Genomic DNA, 25,321 nt, shown 5'->3' on the forward strand with positions numbered 1-25,321 from the left:
CCTTGTATGAAAAATTATTGGAAAATTGGAAAACGCATAATCTATCTTAGAGGATTATTACTTTGTTAATTCTATGGGCGATGGGATTATCTCGCCAGTTCGTTTGAGTGTGCTGCGTCGCTGTTTTTTTTTTATTTTGCCTTCATTTCTGTCTTTATTTATTTCTTTCTATTTAGTTTTTAAAATCATCACTTGCCTCACACCTGCAGAGGGAGGTGTGTTTCTGAGTAGTGTGTCGTCGCCCCCTGAGGCATAGCAGAGTATGCCTCCGCTTTTATTTTCGGTTTATGGCAATAAGTCTTGCTACTAACAACACCCTGCTTTACGTGCTGCGTCGACACTAGAGGATGGCGGCATTTTTGGAGAGGAAAAGGTAGGGCTATAGGGGAGGTAGGAGGGAAAAAAAGTGTAGTATCTGTTCTTATCAGCTTAATATCTGATACGTCCTGCATCACACGACCAGAATATTAAACTCATTTTTGGCTTCTGACGGAGTGCTAGGGGCTTGCTCCACCTCTGTAGCGGGTTGGCCCGGCATTGCAGTACCGCCGGGATGGGCCCACCTAAAATTAATTAAAACACAGCCTGAAATGGGTTAACATTCTGCAGTGATCAGATATTCCGCTGGTAGCAAAACTTGTCGTAGTTGTTGATGTGCCCAGTAGTTAGTTGCTTACACACCACGATTTCTTTTAATTAATTTAAGATTATCTTAAGTAATTTTTTTTTTTTTTTTGCGGTTAGCCGGACCGCACTTGCAGCCGCATTACGCTAGGCTGGTAATTTATGGGGGCACAGGACAGTGCCTTCGGATGCCTCGTTAGCGTCTCTTATGGTCTGGTCACAGATAATTTTAATTAAATTGTTTGGAGTTATAACCTTAGCTCCTCGCGAACGTCGTCGTCGTCGCCGCCGCACGCACGCAGAATACGTGTGTACACACGCACACACACATATGCAGTAGGTGGTGGACGACGTAAGCACTCGGCTAGGTGTAGCTCGCGCCAGTATAGCTCGCACCGGCCTGACGCTGCTGTGGGGCGGCCTCACGGCTTCTCCACTGCCCTGGCAGCTAGCGGCGTTCAAATAGGAGTCGCAGTTTACTCCTCGACATGGAGGGTAGTACTGGGCTGTTGACGAGTGCTCTCGTATATTGTCGTTCCTTCCGGCACTTGCTTTTGCGATGTTTTCGACGGTCGCCTGTTGCCATATCAGCCCGCACCACCGTATGTCACTCCCTCATGTGGAACGCACACGCTGCAAGCATTTAGGCCCTGACACTGCGGTTTTTCATCTCTGGCGGTACTCCGCAAGGATACCGCCCTTCGATTGTGCCATTCCAGCGCTAATCGAAGTGCTAGGTTTTCCGGCCTGTTAGGAGACCGCTTCTGCAAAATGTGCGAGGAGATTTTTGCTGGTTGCGAGCTACCCGCCGATTTTCTAGCTGTACGTATTGGCTTTAATCCAAAGGTCACAGGTCACTGATGGGCTAAAGACGTACGTCCCATCACCGTTCTTAACACTGATTATAAGTTGGTGGCACGAAGTGTGGCTTCACGTCTTAAACAGGGAATGAATAAGGTACTTTGTCCCACTCAATCATGTAGCGTTTCGAATCGAACCACCTTCACCGCTGCTTCTATATACCGTGATGCTGTCTTACTCACCCACCGCCGACGCTCGAACCCCGGCTGCAATTGATCCCTAGATTTCGCCGGTGCCTCCGATAGGGTCTCCCATCCTACCTGCTGGCCGTTATGTAGCGGATGGGTTTCGGGGAGCACTTCATAAGAGTCATCCGGCACTTCTTGGATGGAGCAAATTCCACAATCATTGTGAACGGTTGCAGATCACGACCAATTTCCATCAGACGATCAGTTCGACAAGGGTGTCCCTTGTCAGTGTATTTTATCGCTTTGGCGCTGTACCCCATGCTGCGTGACATCGGACGGATGGTCGATGGTGTTCCTTTCCCAGGCGTCACCTTCCGCAGTGTGGCGTAGGCGGATGGTGTAGGTGTGTTTGTAGCAAACGCCAGGGACATCGATTCGGTTCGCCGAGTCCTCCACGTTTATGAACGAGCATCCGGTGCCATGTTAAAATCCAACAAAATGGTGCTAATCCCACTAGGACCACGATCATTGACCATCGAACGCCCATGCTACCGGATTGTAGGGGAACAACGTATCTTGGGTCTTGAGGTGACTGCCTGTCCACAGCGCATGTTAACACTCACGTGCAGGCGGATTCTCACGCGCATCAGAGGACTTTGCGTGAGTCACACTGATCAACGACTCGACCTCCATCAACGAATCCAACTGATTAATACTTACATCCTATCACGGGCATGGTATGTAGCACAACTCCTTACGCTACCGAAACAAACCAGCAGAGCCATCTCACAAACAGTATATTGCCTATTGTGGCGGCGTGCACTATTCAAAGTTGATGCACAGACTTGTACACTGCCAAAAGTCGATAGTCGCCTTGGACTCATTGACTTTCCCCACAAATGTGCGGCAATCCTGATTCACCGTATCGCCACTTTGCGTGAGATTGACCCAGGTGGGACAACAGCGGTGCTTTTCGACCGTTATCGCCTACAATCGGCGCGTGCACCAGTATGCTTGACACATATTCCATTCCGGATGACGACAGTCAAGGACTATCACCTCAATCAAAGTTACATCCTAGCAGTGGCCACCGACAAGGCACGCACATCGAAGCGCCTTTACTAGGCGCTTCGAGGCCAGCTCACACCACACAAATTGGAGGACAGACGACCGTCGGTCATCTGGCACCACGCTTGGGCTAATATCAACCACCTAGCCCTTCCCACAGAAGTTTCAGCGCTATGGTATCGCGTTGTAAACAATTTAATACCCACTAATCATCGCCTGGCGGCCATCCTCCTATGGCCCTCGGCTGCTTGCGGCCGATGTGGTGACGTAGACACCAGAGAGCATCGTCTCCTATGCCCTCACGTCACAGAAGTGTGGGACCTTGCACGTGTGCTATTAACGCTGATCGGTGGGACTACACTGGACTATGTGTCAGTCGACTGGTTCCTTAACCCTGGTATTCAGACCAACCCCCGAACACGACGTAACGCAATGGTGTGTCTCTTGGGCCAAACCATTTTCACGATCTATGACCTTTGCCTCGCAGATGCTGTCTCTTTCATGGACTACCTTTGGAGCCAGCATCGCCTGGCGGAATCTGACCGGAAATATACCATTACTTTTGCAAGATTTCTTAAAGTTGCAATGGTTCATGGTTATCAAAAGGTGTTCCGGGCTAACTAAGGCACCTCGTATAAGAATTGCCTGAGTGTACCCCTGGATCTTTGTCACTCGGACTTTCAAACTACCCTTGACTTACCCATACCCCAGATTTGATATTGGCCTTCTGGGCATCACTAGAGTAGACTGTTCTGTGATACTGATAATATGGAAATTGGTAACATGCGAATTGTGTGAACCTTGTATGAAAAATTATTGGAAAATTGGAAAACGCATAATCTATCTTAGAGGATTATTACTTTGTTAATTCTATGGGCGATGGGATTATCTCGCCAGTTCGTTTGAGTGTGCTGCGTCGCTGTTTTTTTTTTATTTTGCCTTCATTTCTGTCTTTATTTATTTCTTTCTATTTAGTTTTTAAAATCATCACTTGCCTCACACCTGCAGAGGGAGGTGTGTTTCTGAGTAGTGTGTCGTCGCCCCCTGAGGCATAGCAGAGTATGCCTCCGCTTTTATTTTCGGTTTATGGCAATAAGTCTTGCTACTAACAACACCCTGCTTTACGTGCTGCGTCGACACTAGAGGATGGCGGCATTTTTGGAGAGGAAAAGGTAGGGCTATAGGGGAGGTAGGAGGGAAAAAAAGTGTAGTATCTGTTCTTATCAGCTTAATATCTGATACGTCCTGCATCACACGACCAGAATATTAAACTCATTTTTGGCTTCTGACGGAGTGCTAGGGGCTTGCTCCACCTCTGTAGCGGGTTGGCCCGGCATTGCAGTACCGCCGGGATCGGCCCACCTAAAATTAATTAAAACACAGCCTGAAATGGGTTAACATTCTGCAGTGATCAGATATTCCGCTGGTAGCAAAACTTGTCGTAGTTGTTGATGTGCCCAGTAGTTAGTTGCTTACACACCACGATTTCTTTTAATTAATTTAAGATTATCTTAAGTAATTTTTTTTTTTTTTTTTGCGGTTAGCCGGACCGCACTTGCAGCCGCATTACGCTAGGCTGGTAATTTATGGGGGCACAGGACAGTGCCTTCGGATGCCTCGTTAGCGTCTCTTATGGTCTGTTCACAGATAATTTTAATTAAATTGTTTGGAGTTATAACCTTAGCTCCTCGCGAACGTCGTCGTCGTCGCCGCCGCACGCACGCAGAATACGTGTGTACACACGCACACACACATATGCAGTAGGTGGTGGACGACGTAAGCACTCGGCTAGGTGTAGCTCGCGCCAGTATAGCTCGCACCGGCCTGACGCTGCTGTGGGGCGGCCTCACGGCTTCTCCACTGCCCTGGCAGCTAGCGGCGTTCAAATAGGAGTCGCAGTTTACTCCTCGACATGGAGGGTAGTACTGGGCTTTTGACGAGTGCTCTCGTATATTGTCGTTCCTTCCGGCACTTGCTTTTGCGATGTTTTCGACGGTCGCCTGTTGCCATATCAGCCCGCACCACCGTATGTCACTCCCTCATGTGGAACGCACACGCTGCAAGCATTTAGGCCCTGACACTGCGGTTTTTCATCTCTGGTGGTACTCCGCAAGGATACCGCCCTTCGATTGTGCCATTCCAGCACTAATCGAAGTGCTAGGTTTTCCGGCCTGTTAGGAGACCGCTTCTGCAAAATGTGCGAGGAGATTTTTGCTGGTTGCGAGCTACCCGCCGATTTTCTAGCTGTACATATTGGCTTTAATCCAAAGGTCACAGGTCACTGATGGGCTAAAGACGTACGTCCCATCACCGTTCTTAACACTGATTATAAGTTGGTGGCACGAAGTGTGGCTTCACGTCTTAAACAGGGAATGAATAAGGTACTTTGTCCCACTCAATCATGTGGCGTTTCGAATCGAACCACCTTCACCGCTGCTTCTATATACCGTGATGCTGTCTTACTCACCCACCGCCGACGCTCGAACCCCGGCTGCAATTGATCCCTAGATTTCGCCGGTGCCTCCGATAGGGTCTCCCATCCTACCTGCTGGCCGTTATGTAGCGGATGGGTTTCGGGGAGCACTTCATAAGAGTCATCCGGCACTTCTTGGATGGAGCAAATTCCACAATCATTGTGAACGGTTGCAGATCACGACCAATTTCCATCAGACGATCAGTTCGACAAGGGTGTCCCTTGTCAGTGTATTTTATCGCTTTGGCGCTGTACCCCATGCTGCGTGACATCGGACGGATGGTCGATGGTGTTCCTTTCCCAGGCGTCACCTTCCGCAGTGTGGCGTAGGCGGATGGTGTAGGTGTGTTTGTAGCAAACGCCAGGGACATCGATTCGGTTCGCCGAGTCCTCCACGTTTATGAACGAGCATCCGGTGCCATGTTAAAATCCAACAAAATGGTGCTAATCCCACTAGGACCACGATCATTGACCATCGAACGCCCATGCTACCGGATTGTAGGGGAACAACGTATCTTGGGTCTTGAGGTGACTGCCTGTCCACAGCGCATGTTAACACTCACGTGCAGGCGGATTCTCACGCGCATCAGAGGACTTTGCGTGAGTCACACTGATCAACGACTCGACCTCCATCAACGAATCCAACTGATTAATACTTACATCCTATCACGGGCATGGTATGTAGCACAACTCCTTACGCTACCGAAACAAACCAGCAGAGCCATCTCACAAACAGTATATTGCCTATTGTGGCTTCGTGCACTATTCAAAGTTGATGCACAGACTTGTACACTGCCAAAAGTCGATAGTCGCCTTGGACTCATTGACTTTCCCCACAAATGTGCGGCAATCCTGATTCACCGTATCGCCACTTTGCGTGAGATTGACCCAGGTGGGACAACAGCGGTGCTTTTCGACCGTTATCGCCTACAATCGGCGCGTGCACCAGTATGCTTGACACATATTCCATTCCGGATGACGACAGTCAAGGACTATCACCTCAATCAAAGTTACATCCTAGCAGTGGCCACCGACAAGGCACGCACATCGAAGCGCCTTTACTAGGCGCTTCGAGGCCAGCTCACACCACACAAATTGGAGGACAGACGACCGTCGGTCATCTGGCACCACGCTTGGGCTAATATCAACCACCTAGCCCTTCCCACAGAAGTTTCAGCGCTATGGTATCGCGTTGTAAACAATTTAATACCCACTAATCATCGCCTGGCGGCCATCCTCCTATGGCCCTCGGCTGCTTGCGGCCGATGTGGTGACGTAGACACCAGAGAGCATCGTCTCCTATGCCCTCACGTCACAGAAGTGTGGGACCTTGCACGTGTGCTATTAACGCTGATCGGTGGGACTACACTGGACTATGTGTCAGTCGACTGGTTCCTTAACCCTGGTATTCAGACCAACCCCCGAACACGACGTAACGCAATGGTGTGTCTCTTGGGCCAAACCATTTTCACGATCTATGACCTTTGCCTCGCAGATGCTGTCTCTTTCATGGACTACCTTTGGAGCCAGCATCGCCTGGCGGAATCTGACCGGAAATATACCATTACTTTTGCAAGATTTCTTAAAGTTGCAATGGTTCATGGTTATCAAAAGGTGTTCCGGGCTAACTAAGGCACCTCGTATAAGAATTGCCTGAGTGTACCCCTGGATCTTTGTCACTCGGACTTTCAAACTACCCTTGACTTACCCATACCCCAGATTTGATATTGGCCTTCTGGGCATCACTAGAGTAGACTGTTCTGTGATACTGATAATATGGAAATTGGTAACATGCGAATTGTGTGAACCTTGTATGAAAAATTATTGGAAAATTGGAAAACGCATAATCTATCTTAGAGGATTATTACTTTGTTAATTCTATGGGCGATGGGATTATCTCGCCAGTTCGTTTGAGTGTGCTGCGTCGCTGTTTTTTTTTTTATTTTGCCTTCATTTCTGTCTTTATTTATTTCTTTCTATTTAGTTTTTAAAATCATCACTTGCCTCACACCTGCAGAGGGAGGTGTGTTTCTGAGTAGTGTGTCGTCGCCCCCTGAGGCATAGCAGAGTATGCCTCCGCTTTTATTTTCGGTTTATGGCAATAAGTCTTGCTACTAACAACACCCTGCTTTACGTGCTGCGTCGACACTAGAGGATGGCGGCATTTTTGGAGAGGAAAAGGTAGGGCTATAGGGGAGGTAGGAGGGAAAAAAAGTGTAGTATCTGTTCTTATCAGCTTAATATCTGATACGTCCTGCATCACACGACCAGAATATTAAACTCATTTTTGGCTTCTGACGGAGTGCTAGGGGCTTGCTCCACCTCTGTAGCGGGTTGGCCCGGCATTGCAGTACCGCCGGGATCGGCCCACCTAAAATTAATTAAAACACAGCCTGAAATGGGTTAACATTCTGCAGTGATCAGATATTCCGCTGGTAGCAAAACTTGTCGTAGTTGTTGATGTGCCCAGTAGTTAGTTGCTTACACACCACGATTTCTTTTAATTAATTTAAGATTATCTTAAGTAATTTTTTTTTTTTTTTTTTTTTTTTTTTGCGGTTAGCCGGACCGCACTTGCAGCCGCATTACGCTAGGCTGGTAATTTATGGGGGCACAGGACAGTGCCTTCGGATGCCTCGTTAGCGTCTCTTATGGTCTGGTCACAGATAATTTTAATTAAATTGTTTGGAGTTATAACCTTAGCTCCTCGCGAACGTCGTCGTCGTCGCCGCCGCACGCACGCAGAATACGTGTGTACACACGCACACACACATATGCAGTAGGTGGTGGACGACGTAAGCACTCGGCTAGGTGTAGCTCGCGCCAGTATAGCTCGCACCGGCCTGACGCTGCTGTGGGGCGGCCTCACGGCTTCTCCACTGCCCTGGCAGCTAGCGGCGTTCAAATAGGAGTCGCAGTTTACTCCTCGACATGGAGGGTAGTACTGGGCTGTTGACGAGTGCTCTCGTATATTGTCGTTCCTTCCGGCACTTGCTTTTGCGATGTTTTCGACGGTCGCCTGTTGCCATATCAGCCCGCACCACCGTATGTCACTCCCTCATGTGGAACGCACACGCTGCAAGCATTTAGGCCCTGACACTGCGGTTTTTCATCTCTGGCGGTACTCCGCAAGGATACCGCCCTTCGATTGTGCCATTCCAGCACTAATCGAAGTGCTAGGTTTTCCGGCCTGTTAGGAGACCGCTTCTGCAAAATGTGCGAGGAGATTTTTGCTGGTTGCGAGCTACCCGCCGATTTTCTAGCTGTACGTATTGGCTTTAATCCAAAGGTCACAGGTCACTGATGGGCTAAAGACGTACGTCCCATCACCGTTCTTAACACTGATTATAAGTTGGTGGCACGAAGTGTGGCTTCACGTCTTAAACAGGGAATGAATAAGGTACTTTGTCCCACTCAATCATGTGGCGTTTCGAATCGAACCACCTTCACCGCTGCTTCTATATACCGTGATGCTGTCTTACTCACCCACCGCCGACGCTCGAACCCCGGCTGCAATTGATCCCTAGATTTCGCCGGTGCCTCCGATAGGGTCTCCCATCCTACCTGCTGGCCGTTATGTAGCGGATGGGTTTCGGGGAGCACTTCATAAGAGTCATCCGGCACTTCTTGGATGGAGCAAATTCCACAATCATTGTGAACGGTTGCAGATCACGACCAATTTCCATCAGACGATCAGTTCGACAAGGGTGTCCCTTGTCAGTGTATTTTATCGCTTTGGCGCTGTACCCCATGCTGCGTGACATCGGACGGATGGTCGATGGTGTTCCTTTCCCAGGCGTCACCTTCCGCAGTGTGGCGTAGGCGGATGGTGTAGGTGTGTTTGTAGCAAACGCCAGGGACATCGATTCGGTTCGCCGAGTCCTCCACGTTTATGAACGAGCATCCGGTGCCATGTTAAAATCCAACAAAATGGTGCTAATCCCACTAGGACCACGATCATTGACCATCGAACGCCCATGCTACCGGATTGTAGGGGAACAACGTATCTTGGGTCTTGAGGTGACTGCCTGTCCACAGCGCATGTTAACACTCACGTGCAGGCGGATTCTCACGCGCATCAGAGGACTTTGCGTGAGTCACACTGATCAACGACTCGACCTCCATCAACAAATCCAACTGATTAATACTTACATCCTATCACGGGCATGGTATGTAGCACAACTCCTTACGCTACCGAAACAAACCAGCAGAGCCATCTCACAAACAGTATATTGCCTATTGTGGCGGCGTGCACTATTCAAAGTTGATGCACAGACTTGTACACTGCCAAAAGTCGATAGTCGCCTTGGACTCATTGACTTTCCCCACAAATGTGCGGCAATCCTGATTCACCGTATCGCCACTTTGCGTGAGATTGACCCAGGTGGGACAACAGCGGTGCTTTTCGACCGTTATCGCCTACAATCGGCGCGTGCACCAGTATGCTTCACACATATTCCATTCCGGATGACGACAGTCAAGGACTATCACCTCAATCAAAGTTACATCCTAGCAGTGGCCACCGACAAGGCACGCACATCGAAGCGCCTTTACTAGGCGCTTCGAGGCCAGCTCACACCACACAAATTGGAGGACAGACGACCGTCGGTCATCTGGCACCACGCTTGGGCTAATATCAACCACCTAGCCCTTCCCACAGAAGTTTCAGCGCTATGGTATCGCGTTGTAAACAATTTAATACCCACTAATCATCGCCTGGCGGCCATCCTCCTATGGCCCTCGGCTGCTTGCGGCCGATGTGGTGACATAGACACCAGAGAGCATCGTCTCCTATGCCCTCACGTCACAGAAGTGTGGGACCTTGCACGTGTGCTATTAACGCTGATCGGTGGGACTACACTGGACTATGTGTCAGTCGACTGGTTCCTTAACATCTACATCTACATCTACATCTACATTGATACTCCGCAAGCCACCCAACGGTGTGTGGCGGAGGGCACTTTACGTGCCACTGTCATTACCTCCCTTTCTTGTTCCAGTCGCGTATGGTTCGCGGGAAGAACGACTGTCTGAAAGCCTCCGTGCGCGCTCTAATCTCTCTAATTTTACATTCGTGATCTCCTCGGGAAGTATAAGTAGGGGGAAGCAATATATTCGATACCTCATCCAGAAACGCACCCTCTCGAAACCTGGCGAGCAAGCTACACCGCGATGCAGAGCGCCTCTCTTGCAGAGTCTGCCACTTGAGTTTATTAAACATCTCCGTAACGCTATCACGGTTACCAAATAACCCAGTGACGAAACGCGCCGCTCTTCTTTGGATCTTCCCTATCTCCTCCGTCAACCCGACCTGGTACGGATCCCACACTGATGAGCAATACTCAAGTATAGGTCGAACGAGTGTTTTGTAAGCCACCTCCTTTGTTGATGGACTACATTTTCTAAGCACTCTCCCAATGAATCTCAACCTGGTACCCGCCTTACCAACAATTAGTTTTATATGATCATTCCACTTCAAATCGTTCCGTACGCATACTCCCAGATATTTTACAGAAGTAACTGCTACCAGTGTTTGTTCCGCTATCACATAATCATACAATAAAGGATCCTTCTTTCTATGTATTCGCAATACATTACCTTTGTCTATGTTAAGGGTCAGTTGCCACTCCCTGCACCAAGTGCCTATCCGCTGCAGATCTTCCTGTATTTCGCTACAATTTTCTAATGCAGCAACTTCTCTGTATACTACAGCATCATCCGCGAAAAGCCGCATGGAACTTCCGACACTATCTACTAAGTCATTTATATATATTGTGAAAAGCAATGGTCCCATAACACTCCCCTGTGGCACGCCAGAGGTTACTTTAACGTCTGTAGACGTCTCTCCATTGATAACAACATGCTGTGTTCTGTTTGCTAAAAACTCTTCAATCCAGCCACACAGCTGGTCTGATATTCCGTAGGCTCTTACTTTGTTTATCAGGCGACAGTGCGGAACTGTATCGAACGCCTTCCGGAAGTCAAGAAAAATAGCATCTACCTGGGAGCCTGTATCTAATATTTTCTGGGTCTCATGAACAAATAAGGCGAGTTGGGTCTCACACGATCGCTGTTTCCGGAATCCATGTTGATTCCTACATAGTAGATTCTGGGTTTCCAGAAATGACATGATACGCGAGCAAAAAACATGTTCTAAAATTCTACAAGAGATCGACGTAAGAGATATAGGTATTCAGACCAACCCCCGAACACGACGTAACGCAATGGTGTGTCTCTTGGGCCAAACCATTTTCACGATCTATGACCTTTGCCTCGCAGATGCTGTCTCTTTCATGGACTACCTTTGGAGCCAGCATCGCCTGGCGGAATCTGACCGGAAATATACCATTACTTTTGCAAGATTTCTTAAAGTTGCAATGGTTCATGGTTATCAAAAGGTGTTCCGGGCTAACTAAGGCACCTCGTATAAGAATTGCCTGAGTGTACCCCTGGATCTTTGTCACTCGGACTTTCAAACTACCCTTGACTTACCCATACCCCAGATTTGATCTTGGCCTTCTGGGCATCACTAGAGTAGACTGTTCTGTGATACTGATAATATGGAAATTGGTAACATGCGAATTGTGTGAACCTTGTATGAAAAATTATTGGAAAATTGGAAAACGCATAATCTATCTTAGAGGATTATTACTTTGTTAATTCTATGGGCGATGGGATTATCTCGCCAGTTCGTTTGAGTGTGCTGCGTCGCTGTTTTTTTTTTATTTTGCCTTCATTTCTGTCTTTATTTATTTCTTTCTATTTAGTTTTTAAAATCATCACTTGCCTCACACCTGCAGAGGGAGGTGTGTTTCTGAGTAGTGTGTCGTCGCCCCCTGAGGCATAGCAGAGTATGCCTCCGCTTTTATTTTCGGTTTATGGCAATAAGTCTTGCTACTAACAACACCCTGCTTTACGTGCTGCGTCGACACTAGAGGATGGCGGCATTTTTGGAGAGGAAAAGGTAGGGCTATAGGGGAGGTAGGAGGGAAAAAAAGTGTAGTATCTGTTCTTATCAGCTTAATATCTGATACGTCCTGCATCACACGACCAGAATATTAAACTCATTTTTGGCTTCTGACGGAGTGCTAGGGGCTTGCTCCACCTCTGTAGCGGGTTGGCCCGGCATTGCAGTACTGCCGGGATCGGCCCACCTAAAATTAATTAAAACACAGCCTGAAATGGGTTAACATTCTGCAGTGATCAGATATTCCGCTGGTAGCAAAACTTGTCGTAGTTGTTGATGTGCCCAGTAGTTAGTTGCTTACACACCACGATTTCTTTTAATTAATTTAAGATTATCTTAAGTAATTTTTTTTTTTTTTTTTTTTTTTTTTTGCGGTTAGCCGGACCGCACTTGCAGCCGCATTACGCTAGGCTGGTAATTTATGGGGGCACAGGACAGTGCCTTCGGATGCCTCGTTAGCGTCTCTTATGGTCTGGTCACAGATAATTTTAATTAAATTGTTTGGAGTTATAACCTTAGCTCCTCGCGAACGTCGTCGTCGTCGCCGCCGCACGCACGCAGAATACGTGTGTACACACGCACACACACATATGCAGTAGGTGGTGGACGACGTAAGCACTCGGCTAGGTGTAGCTCGCGCCAGTATAGCTCGCACCGGCCTGACGCTGCTGTGGGGCGGCCTCACGGCTTCTCCACTGCCCTGGCAGCTAGCGGCGTTCAAATAGGAGTCGCAGTTTACTCCTCGACATGGAGGGTAGTACTGGGCTGTTGACGAGTGCTCTCGTATATTGTCGTTCCTTCCGGCACTTGCTTTTGCGATGTTTTCGACGGTCGCCTGTTGCCATATCAGCCCGCACCACCGTATGTCACTCCCTCATGTGGAACGCACACGCTGCAAGCATTTAGGCCCTGACACTGCGGTTTTTCATCTCTGGCGGTACTCCGCAAGGATACCGCCCTTCGATTGTGCCATTCCAGCACTAATCGAAGTGCTAGGTTTTCCGGCCTGTTAGGAGACCGCTTCTGCAAAATGTGCGAGGAGATTTTTGCTGGTTGCGAGCTACCCGCCGATTTTCTAGCTGTACATATTGGCTTTAATCCAAAGGTCACAGGTCACTGATGGGCTAAAGACGTACGTCCCATCACCGTTCTTAACACTGATTATAAGTTGGTGGCACGAAGTGTGGCTTCACGTCTTAAACAGGGAATGAATAAGGTACTTTGTCCCACTCAATCATGTGGCGTTTCGAATCGAACCACCTTCACCGCTGCTTCTATATACCGTGATGCTGTCTTACTCACCCACCGCCGACGCTCGAACCCCGGCTGCAATTGATCCCTAGATTTCGCCGGTGCCTCCGATAGGGTCTCCCATCCTACCTGCTGGCCGTTATGTAGCGGATGGGTTTCGGGGAGCACTTCATAAGAGTTATCCGGCACTTCTTGGATGGAGCAAATTCCACAATCATTGTGAACGGTTGCAGATCACGACCAATTTCCATCAGACGATCAGTTCGACAAGGGTGTCCCTTGTCAGTGTATTTTATCGCTTTGGCGCTGTACCCCATGCTGCGTGACATCGGACGGATGGTCGATGGTGTTCCTTTCCCAGGCGTCACCTTCCGCAGTGTGGCGTAGGCGGATGGTGTAGGTGTGTTTGTAGCAAACGCCAGGGACATCGATTCGGTTCGCCGAGTCCTCCACGTTTATGAACGAGCATCCGGTGCCATGTTAAAATCCAACAAAATGGTGCTAATCCCACTAGGACCACGATCATTGACCATCGAACGCCCATGCTACCGGATTGTAGGGGAACAACGTATCTTGGGTCTTGAGGTGACTGCCTGTCCACAGCGCATGTTAACACTCACGTGCAGGCGGATTCTCACGCGCATCAGAGGACTTTGCGTGAGTCACACTGATCAACGACTCGACCTCCATCAACGAATCCAACTGATTAATACTTACATCCTATCACGGGCATGGTATGTAGCACAACTCCTTACGCTACCGAAACAAACCAGCAGAGCCATCTCACAAACAGTATATTGCCTATTGTGGCGGCGTGCACTATTCAAAGTTGATGCACAGACTTGTACACTGCCAAAAGTCGATAGTCGCCTTGGACTCATTGACTTTCCCCGCAAATGTGCGGCAATCCTGATTCACCGTATCGCCACTTTGCGTGAGATTGACCCAGGTGGGACAACAGCGGTGCTTTTCGACCGTTATCGCCTACAATCGGCGCGTGCACCAGTATGCTTGACACATATTCCATTCCGGATGACGACAGTCAAGGACTATCACCTCAATCAAAGTTACATCCTAGCAGTGGCCACCGACAAGGCACGCACATCGAAGCGCCTTTACTAGGCGCTTCGAGGCCAGCTCACACCACACAAATTGGAGGACAGACGACCGTCGGTCATCTGGCACCACGCTTGGGCTAATATCAACCACCTAGCCCTTCCCACAGAAGTTTCAGCGCTATGGTATCGCGTTGTAAACAATTTAATACCCACTAATCATCGCCTGGCGGCCATCCTCCTATGGCCCTCGGCTGCTTGCGGCCGATGTGGTGACGTAGACACCAGAGAGCATCGTCTCCTATGCCCTCACGTCACAGAAGTGTGGGACCTTGCACGTGTGCTATTAACGCTGATCGGTGGGACTACACTGGACTATGTGTCAGTCGACTGGTTCCTTAACCCTGGTATTCAGACCAACCCCCGAACACGACGTAACGCAATGGTGTGTCTCTTGGGCCAAACCATTTTCACGATCTATGACCTTTGCCTCGCAGATGCTGTCTCTTTCATGGACTACCTTTGGAGCCAGCATCGCCTGGCGGAATCTGACCGGAAATATACCATTACTTTTGCAAGATTTCTTAAAGTTGCAATGGTTCATGGTTATCAAAAGGTGTTCCGGGCTAACTAAGGCACCTCGTATAAGAATTGCCTGAGTGTACCCCTGGATCTTTGTCACTCGGACTTTCAGACTACCCTTGACTTACCCATACCCCAGATTTGATATTGGCCTTCTGGGCATCACTAGAGTAGACTGTTCTGTGATACTGATAATATGGAAATTGGTAACATGCGAATTGTGTGAACCTTGTATGAAAAATTATTGGAAAATTGGAAAACGCATAATCTATCTTAGAGGATTATTACTTTGTTAATTCTATGGGCGATGGGATTATCTCGCCAGTTCGTTTGAGTGTGCTGCGTCGCTGTTTTTTTTTTATTTTGCCTTCATTTCTGTCTTTATTTATTTCTTTCTATTTAGTTTTTAAAATCATCACTTGCCTCACACCTGCAGAGGGAGGTGTGTTTCTGAGTAGTGTGTCGTCGCCCCCTGAGGCATAGCAGAGTATGCCTCCGCTTTTATTTTCGGTTTATGGCAATAAGTCTTGCTACTAACAACACCCTGCTTTACGTGCTGCGTCGACACTAGAGGATGGCGGCATTTTTGGAGAGGAAAAGGTAGGGCTATAGGGGAGGTAGGAGGGAAAAAAAGTGTAGTATCTGTTCTTATCAGCTTAATATCTGATACGTCCTGCATCACACGACCAGAATATTAAACTCATTTTTGGCTTCTGACGGAGTGCTAGGGGCTTGCTCCACCTCTGTAGCGGGTTGGCCCGGCATTGCAGTACCGCCGGGATCGGCCCACCTAAAATTAATTAAAACACAGCCTGAAATGGGTTAACATTCTGCAGTGATCAGATATTCCGCTGGTAGCAAAACTTGTCGTAGTTGTTGATGTGCCCAGTAGTTAGTTGCTTACACACCACGATTTCTTTTAATTAATTTAAGATTATCTTAAGTAATTTTTTTTTTTTTTTTTTTTTTTGCGGTTAGCCGGACCGCACTTGCAGCCGCATTACGCTAGGCTGGTAATTTATGGGGGCACAGGACAGTGCCTTCGGATGCCTCGTTAGCGTCTCTTATGGTCTGGTCACAGATAATTTTAATTAAATTGTTTGGAGTTATAACCTTAGCTCCTCGCGAACGTCGTCGTCGTCGCCGCCGCACGCACGCAGAATACGTGTGTACACACGCACACACACATATGCAGTAGGTGGTGGACGACGTAAGCACTCGGCTAGGTGTAGCTCGCGCCAGTATAGCTCGCACCGGCCTGACGCTGCTGTGGGGCGGCCTCACGGCTTCTCCACTGCCCTGGCAGCTAGCGGCGTTCAAATAGGAGTCGCAGTTTACTCCTCGACATGGAGGGTAGTACTGGGCTGTTGACGAGTGCTCTCGTATATTGTCGTTCCTTCCGGCACTTGCTTTTGCGATGTTTTCGACGGTCGCCTGTTGCCATATCAGCCCGCACCACCGTATGTCACTCCCTCATGTGGAACGCACACGCTGCAAGCATTTAGGCCCTGACACTGCGGTTTTTCATCTCTGGCGGTACTCCGCAAGGATACCGCCCTTCGATTGTGCCATTCCAGCACTAATCGAAGTGCTAGGTTTTCCGGCCTGTTAGGAGACCGCTTCTGCAAAATGTGCGAGGAGATTTTTGCTGGTTGCGAGCTACCCGCCGATTTTCTAGCTGTACGTATTGGCTTTAATCCAAAGGTCACAGGTCACTGATGGGCTAAAGACGTACGTCCCATCACCGTTCTTAACACTGATTATAAGTTGGTGGCACGAAGTGTGGCTTCACGTCTTAAACAGGGAATGAATAAGGTACTTTGTCCCACTCAATCATGTGGCGTTTCGAATCGAACCACCTTCACCGCTGCTTCTATATACCGTGATGCTGTCTTACTCACCCACCGCCGACGCTCGAACCCCGGCTGCAATTGATCCCTAGATTTCGCCGGTGCCTCCGATAGGGTCTCCCATCCTACCTGCTGGCCGTTATGTAGCGGATGGGTTTCGGGGAGCACTTCATAAGAGTCATCCGGCACTTCTTGGATGGAGCAAATTCCACAATCATTGTGAACGGTTGCAGATCACGACCAATTTCCATCAGACGATCAGTTCGACAAGGGTGTCCCTTGTCAGTGTATTTTATCGCTTTGGCGCTGTACCCCATGCTGCGTGACATCGGACGGATGGTCGATGGTGTTCCTTTCCCAGGCGTCACCTTCCGCAGTGTGGCGTAGGCGGATGGTGTAGGTGTGTTTGTAGCAAACGCCAGGGACATCGATTCGGTTCGCCGAGTCCTCCACGTTTATGAACGAGCATCCGGTGCCATGTTAAAATCCAACAAAATGGTGCTAATCCCACTAGGACCACGATCATTGACCATCGAACGCCCATGCTACCGGATTGTAGGGGAACAACGTATCTTGGGTCTTGAGGTGACTGCCTGTCCACAGCGCATGTTAACACTCACGTGCAGGCGGATTCTCACGCGCATCAGAGGACTTTGCGTGAGTCACACTGATCAACGACTCGACCTCCATCAACAAATCCAACTGATTAATACTTACATCCTATCACGGGCATGGTATGTAGCACAACTCCTTACGCTACCGAAACAAACCAGCAGAGCCATCTCACAAACAGTATATTGCCTATTGTGGCGGCGTGCACTATTCAAAGTTGATGCACAGACTTGTACACTGCCAAAAGTCGATAGTCGCCTTGGACTCATTGACTTTCCCCACAAATGTGCGGCAATCCTGATTCACCGTATCGCCACTTTGCGTGAGATTGACCCAGGTGGGACAACAGCGGTGCTTTTCGACCGTTATCGCCTACAATCGGCGCGTGCACCAGTATGCTTCACACATATTCCATTCCGGATGACGACAGTCAAGGACTATCACCTCAATCAAAGTTACATCCTAGCAGTGGCCACCGACAAGGCACGCACATCGAAGCGCCTTTACTAGGCGCTTCGAGGCCAGCTCACACCACACAAATTGGAGGACAGACGACCGTCGGTCATCTGGCACCACGCTTGGGCTAATATCAACCACCTAGCCCTTCCCACAGAAGTTTCAGCGCTATGGTATCGCGTTGTAAACAATTTAATACCCACTAATCATCGCCTGGCGGCCATCCTCCTATGGCCCTCGGCTGCTTGCGGCCGATGTGGTGACATAGACACCAGAGAGCATCGTCTCCTATGCCCTCACGTCACAGAAGTGTGGGACCTTGCACGTGTGCTATTAACGCTGATCGGTGGGACTACACTGGACTATGTGTCAGTCGACTGGTTCCTTAACATCTACATCTACATCTACATCTACATTGATACTCCGCAAGCCACCCAACGGTGTGTGGCGGAGGGCACTTTACGTGCCACTGTCATTACCTCCCTTTCTTGTTCCAGTCGCGTATGGTTCGCGGGAAGAACGACTGTCTGAAAGCCTCCGTGCGCGCTCTAATCTCTCTAATTTTACATTCGTGATCTCCTCGGGAAGTATAAGTAGGGGGAAGCAATATATTCGATACCTCATCCAGAAACGCACCCTCTCGAAACCTGGCGAGCAAGCTACACCGCGATGCAGAGCGCCTCTCTTGCAGAGTCTGCCACTTGAGTTTATTAAACATCTCCGTAACGCTATCACGGTTACCAAATAACCCAGTGACGAAACGCGCCGCTCTTCTTTGGATCTTCCCTATCTCCTCCGTCAACCCGACCTGGTACGGATCCCACACTGATGAGCAATACTCAAGTATAGGTCGAACGAGTGTTTTGTAAGCCACCTCCTTTGTTGATGGACTACATTTTCTAAGCACTCTCCCAATGAATCTCAACCTGGTACCCGCCTTACCAACAATTAGTTTTATATGATCATTCCACTTCAAATCGTTCCGTACGCATACTCCCAGATATTTTACAGAAGTAACTGCTACCAGTGTTTGTTCCGCTATCACATAATCATACAATAAAGGATCCTTCTTTCTATGTATTCGCAATACATTACCTTTGTCTATGTTAAGGGTCAGTTGCCACTCCCTGCACCAAGTGCCTATCCGCTGCAGATCTTCCTGTATTTCGCTACAATTTTCTAATGCAGCAACTTCTCTGTATACTACAGCATCATCCGCGAAAAGCCGCATGGAACTTCCGACACTATCTACTAAGTCATTTATATATATTGTGAAAAGCAATGGTCCCATAACACTCCCCTGTGGCACGCCAGAGGTTACTTTAACGTCTGTAGACGTCTCTCCATTGATAACAACATGCTGTGTTCTGTTTGCTAAAAACTCTTCAATCCAGCCACACAGCTGGTCTGATATTCCGTAGGCTCTTACTTTGTTTATCAGGCGACAGTGCGGAACTGTATCGAACGCCTTCCGGAAGTCAAGAAAAATAGCATCTACCTGGGAGCCTGTATCTAATATTTTCTGGGTCTCATGAACAAATAAGGCGAGTTGGGTCTCACACGATCGCTGTTTCCGGAATCCATGTTGATTCCTACATAGTAGATTCTGGGTTTCCAGAAATGACATGATACGCGAGCAAAAAACATGTTCTAAAATTCTACAAGAGATCGACGTAAGAGATATAGGTATTCAGACCAACCCCCGAACACGACGTAACGCAATGGTGTGTCTCTTGGGCCAAACCATTTTCACGATCTATGACCTTTGCCTCGCAGATGCTGTCTCTTTCATGGACTACCTTTGGAGCCAGCATCGCCTGGCGGAATCTGACCGGAAATATACCATTACTTTTGCAAGATTTCTTAAAGTTGCAATGGTTCATGGTTATCAAAAGGTGTTCCGGGCTAACTAAGGCACCTCGTATAAGAATTGCCTGAGTGTACCCCTGGATCTTTGTCACTCGGACTTTCAAACTACCCTTGACTTACCCATACCCCAGATTTGATCTTGGCCTTCTGGGCATCACTAGAGTAGACTGTTCTGTGATACTGATAATATGGAAATTGGTAACATGCGAATTGTGTGAACCTTGTATGAAAAATTATTGGAAAATTGGAAAACGCATAATCTATCTTAGAGGATTATTACTTTGTTAATTCTATGGGCGATGGGATTATCTCGCCAGTTCGTTTGAGTGTGCTGCGTCGCTGTTTTTTTTTTATTTTGCCTTCATTTCTGTCTTTATTTATTTCTTTCTATTTAGTTTTTAAAATCATCACTTGCCTCACACCTGCAGAGGGAGGTGTGTTTCTGAGTAGTGTGTCGTCGCCCCCTGAGGCATAGCAGAGTATGCCTCCGCTTTTATTTTCGGTTTATGGCAATAAGTCTTGCTACTAACAACACCCTGCTTTACGTGCTGCGTCGACACTAGAGGATGGCGGCATTTTTGGAGAGGAAAAGGTAGGGCTATAGGGGAGGTAGGAGGGAAAAAAAGTGTAGTATCTGTTCTTATCAGCTTAATATCTGATACGTCCTGCATCACACGACCAGAATATTAAACTCATTTTTGGCTTCTGACGGAGTGCTAGGGGCTTGCTCCACCTCTGTAGCGGGTTGGCCCGGCATTGCAGTACTGCCGGGATCGGCCCACCTAAAATTAATTAAAACACAGCCTGAAATGGGTTAACATTCTGCAGTGATCAGATATTCCGCTGGTAGCAAAACTTGTCGTAGTTGTTGATGTGCCCAGTAGTTAGTTGCTTACACACCACGATTTCTTTTAATTAATTTAAGATTATCTTAAGTAATTTTTTTTTTTTTTTTTTTTTTTTTTTGCGGTTAGCCGGACCGCACTTGCAGCCGCATTACGCTAGGCTGGTAATTTATGGGGGCACAGGACAGTGCCTTCGGATGCCTCGTTAGCGTCTCTTATGGTCTGGTCACAGATAATTTTAATTAAATTGTTTGGAGTTATAACCTTAGCTCCTCGCGAACGTCGTCGTCGTCGCCGCCGCACGCACGCAGAATACGTGTGTACACACGCACACACACATATGCAGTAGGTGGTGGACGACGTAAGCACTCGGCTAGGTGTAGCTCGCGCCAGTATAGCTCGCACCGGCCTGACGCTGCTGTGGGGCGGCCTCACGGCTTCTCCACTGCCCTGGCAGCTAGCGGCGTTCAAATAGGAGTCGCAGTTTACTCCTCGACATGGAGGGTAGTACTGGGCTGTTGACGAGTGCTCTCGTATATTGTCGTTCCTTCCGGCACTTGCTTTTGCGATGTTTTCGACGGTCGCCTGTTGCCATATCAGCCCGCACCACCGTATGTCACTCCCTCATGTGGAACGCACACGCTGCAAGCATTTAGGCCCTGACACTGCGGTTTTTCATCTCTGGCGGTACTCCGCAAGGATACCGCCCTTCGATTGTGCCATTCCAGCACTAATCGAAGTGCTAGGTTTTCCGGCCTGTTAGGAGACCGCTTCTGCAAAATGTGCGAGGAGATTTTTGCTGGTTGCGAGCTACCCGCCGATTTTCTAGCTGTACATATTGGCTTTAATCCAAAGGTCACAGGTCACTGATGGGCTAAAGACGTACGTCCCATCACCGTTCTTAACACTGATTATAAGTTGGTGGCACGAAGTGTGGCTTCACGTCTTAAACAGGGAATGAATAAGGTACTTTGTCCCACTCAATCATGTGGCGTTTCGAATCGAACCACCTTCACCGCTGCTTCTATATACCGTGATGCTGTCTTACTCACCCACCGCCGACGCTCGAACCCCGGCTGCAATTGATCCCTAGATTTCGCCGGTGCCTCCGATAGGGTCTCCCATCCTACCTGCTGGCCGTTATGTAGCGGATGGGTTTCGGGGAGCACTTCATAAGAGTTATCCGGCACTTCTTGGATGGAGCAAATTCCACAATCATTGTGAACGGTTGCAGATCACGACCAATTTCCATCAGACGATCAGTTCGACAAGGGTGTCCCTTGTCAGTGTATTTTATCGCTTTGGCGCTGTACCCCATGCTGCGTGACATCGGACGGATGGTCGATGGTGTTCCTTTCCCAGGCGTCACCTTCCGCAGTGTGGCGTAGGCGGATGGTGTAGGTGTGTTTGTAGCAAACGCCAGGGACATCGATTCGGTTCGCCGAGTCCTCCACGTTTATGAACGAGCATCCGGTGCCATGTTAAAATCCAACAAAATGGTGCTAATCCCACTAGGACCACGATCATTGACCATCGAACGCCCATGCTACCGGATTGTAGGGGAACAACGTATCTTGGGTCTTGAGGTGACTGCCTGTCCACAGCGCATGTTAACACTCACGTGCAGGCGGATTCTCACGCGCATCAGAGGACTTTGCGTGAGTCACACTGATCAACGACTCGACCTCCATCAACGAATCCAACTGATTAATACTTACATCCTATCACGGGCATGGTATGTAGCACAACTCCTTACGCTACCGAAACAAACCAGCAGAGCCATCTCACAAACAGTATATTGCCTATTGTGGCGGCGTGCACTATTCAAAGTTGATGCACAGACTTGTACACTGCCAAAAGTCGATAGTCGCCTTGGACTCATTGACTTTCCCCGCAAATGTGCGGCAATCCTGATTCACCGTATCGCCACTTTGCGTGAGATTGACCCAGGTGGGACAACAGCGGTGCTTTTCGACCGTTATCGCCTACAATCGGCGCGTGCACCAGTATGCTTGACACATATTCCATTCCGGATGACGACAGTCAAGGACTATCACCTCAATCAAAGTTACATCCTAGCAGTGGCCACCGACAAGGCACGCACATCGAAGCGCCTTTACTAGGCGCTTCGAGGCCAGCTCACACCACACAAATTGGAGGACAGACGACCGTCGGTCATCTGGCACCACGCTTGGGCTAATATCAACCACCTAGCCCTTCCCACAGAAGTTTCAGCGCTATGGTATCGCGTTGTAAACAATTTAATACCCACTAATCATCGCCTGGCGGCCATCCTCCTATGGCCCTCGGCTGCTTGCGGCCGATGTGGTGACGTAGACACCAGAGAGCATCGTCTCCTATGCCCTCACGTCACAGAAGTGTGGGACCTTGCACGTGTGCTATTAACGCTGATCGGTGGGACTACACTGGACTATGTGTCAGTCGACTGGTTCCTTAACCCTGGTATTCAGACCAACCCCCGAACACGACGTAACGCAATGGTGTGTCTCTTGGGCCAAACCATTTTCACGATCTATGACCTTTGCCTCGCAGATGCTGTCTCTTTCATGGACTACCTTTGGAGCCAGCATCGCCTGGCGGAATCTGACCGGAAATATACCATTACTTTTGCAAGATTTCTTAAAGTTGCAATGGTTCATGGTTATCAAAAGGTGTTCCGGGCTAACTAAGGCACCTCGTATAAGAATTGCCTGAGTGTACCCCTGGATCTTTGTCACTCGGACTTTCAGACTACCCTTGACTTACCCATACCCCAGATTTGATATTGGCCTTCTGGGCATCACTAGAGTAGACTGTTCTGTGATACTGATAATATGGAAATTGGTAACATGCGAATTGTGTGAACCTTGTATGAAAAATTATTGGAAAATTGGAAAACGCATAATCTATCTTAGAGGATTATTACTTTGTTAATTCTATGGGCGATGGGATTATCTCGCCAGTTCGTTTGAGTGTGCTGCGTCGCTGTTTTTTTTTTATTTTGCCTTCATTTCTGTCTTTATTTATTTCTTTCTATTTAGTTTTTAAAATCATCACTTGCCTCACACCTGCAGAGGGAGGTGTGTTTCTGAGTAGTGTGTCGTCGCCCCCTGAGGCATAGCAGAGTATGCCTCCGCTTTTATTTTCGGTTTATGGCAATAAGTCTTGCTACTAACAACACCCTGCTTTACGTGCTGCGTCGACACTAGAGGATGGCGGCATTTTTGGAGAGGAAAAGGTAGGGCTATAGGGGAGGTAGGAGGGAAAAAAAGTGTAGTATCTGTTCTTATCAGCTTAATATCTGATACGTCCTGCATCACACGACCAGAATATTAAACTCATTTTTGGCTTCTGACGGAGTGCTAGGGGCTTGCTCCACCTCTGTAGCGGGTTGGCCCGGCATTGCAGTACCGCCGGGATCGGCCCACCTAAAATTAATTAAAACACAGCCTGAAATGGGTTAACATTCTGCAGTGATCAGATATTCCGCTGGTAGCAAAACTTGTCGTAGTTGTTGATGTGCCCAGTAGTTAGTTGCTTACACACCACGATTTCTTTTAATTAATTTAAGATTATCTTAAGTAATTTTTTTTTTTTTTTTTTTTTTTGCGGTTAGCCGGACCGCACTTGCAGCCGCATTACGCTAGGCTGGTAATTTATGGGGGCACAGGACAGTGCCTTCGGATGCCTCGTTAGCGTCTCTTATGGTCTGGTCACAGATAATTTTAATTAAATTGTTTGGAGTTATAACCTTAGCTCCTCGCGAACGTCGTCGTCGTCGCCGCCGCACGCACGCAGAATACGTGTGTACACACGCACACACACATATGCAGTAGGTGGTGGACGACGTAAGCACTCGGCTAGGTGTAGCTCGCGCCAGTATAGCTCGCACCGGCCTGACGCTGCTGTGGGGCGGCCTCACGGCTTCTCCACTGCCCTGGCAGCTAGCGGCGTTCAAATAGGAGTCGCAGTTTACTCCTCGACATGGAGGGTAGTACTGGGCTGTTGACGAGTGCTCTCGTATATTGTCGTTCCTTCCGGCACTTGCTTTTGCGATGTTTTCGACGGTCGCCTGTTGCCATATCAGCCCGCACCACCGTATGTCACTCCCTCATGTGGAACGCACACGCTGCAAGCATTTAGGCCCTGACACTGCGGTTTTTCATCTCTGGCGGTACTCCGCAAGGATACCGCCCTTCGATTGTGCCATTCCAGCACTAATCGAAGTGCTAGGTTTTCCGGCCTGTTAGGAGACCGCTTCTGCAAAATGTGCGAGGAGATTTTTGCTGGTTGCGAGCTACCCGCCGATTTTCTAGCTGTACATATTGGCTTTAATCCAAAGGTCACAGGTCACTGATGGGCTAAAGACGTACGTCCCATCACCGTTCTTAACACTGATTATAAGTTGGTGGCACGAAGTGTGGCTTCACGTCTTAAACAGGGAATGAATAAGGTACTTTGTCCCACTCAATCATGTGGCGTTTCGAATCGAACCACCTTCACCGCTGCTTCTATATACCGTGATGCTGTCTTACTCACCCACCGCCGACGCTCGAACCCCGGCTGCAATTGATCCCTAGATTTCGCCGGTGCCTCCGATAGGGTCTCCCATCCTACCTGCTGGCCGTTATGTAGCGGATGGGTTTCGGGGAGCACTTCATAAGAGTCATCCGGCACTTC

At 48.6% G+C, this 25,321-nt stretch overlaps 7 pseudogenes; all 7 read left to right on the top strand.

Moving 5' to 3' along the window:
• The first annotated feature begins 355 nt into the window (after window positions 1–355).
• Window positions 356–568, top strand: LOC124721269 (annotated as a pseudogene).
• A 3,267-nt stretch (window positions 569–3,835) lies between these two features.
• Window positions 3,836–4,048, top strand: LOC124719757 (annotated as a pseudogene).
• A 3,269-nt stretch (window positions 4,049–7,317) lies between these two features.
• On the top strand, window positions 7,318–7,530 carry LOC124719765 (annotated as a pseudogene).
• Window positions 7,531–12,100: 4,570 nt separating this feature from the next.
• LOC124720661 lies at window positions 12,101–12,313 on the top strand (annotated as a pseudogene).
• Window positions 12,314–15,591: 3,278 nt separating this feature from the next.
• On the top strand, window positions 15,592–15,804 carry LOC124719772 (annotated as a pseudogene).
• Window positions 15,805–20,370: 4,566 nt separating this feature from the next.
• Window positions 20,371–20,583, top strand: LOC124720672 (annotated as a pseudogene).
• A 3,278-nt stretch (window positions 20,584–23,861) lies between these two features.
• Window positions 23,862–24,074, top strand: LOC124719780 (annotated as a pseudogene).
• Window positions 24,075–25,321: the final 1,247 nt, after the last annotated feature.

Source organism: Schistocerca piceifrons, chromosome 1 (assembly GCF_021461385.2).
Source record: "Schistocerca piceifrons isolate TAMUIC-IGC-003096 chromosome 1, iqSchPice1.1, whole genome shotgun sequence".
Lineage (NCBI taxonomy): Eukaryota > Metazoa > Arthropoda > Insecta > Orthoptera > Acrididae > Schistocerca > Schistocerca piceifrons.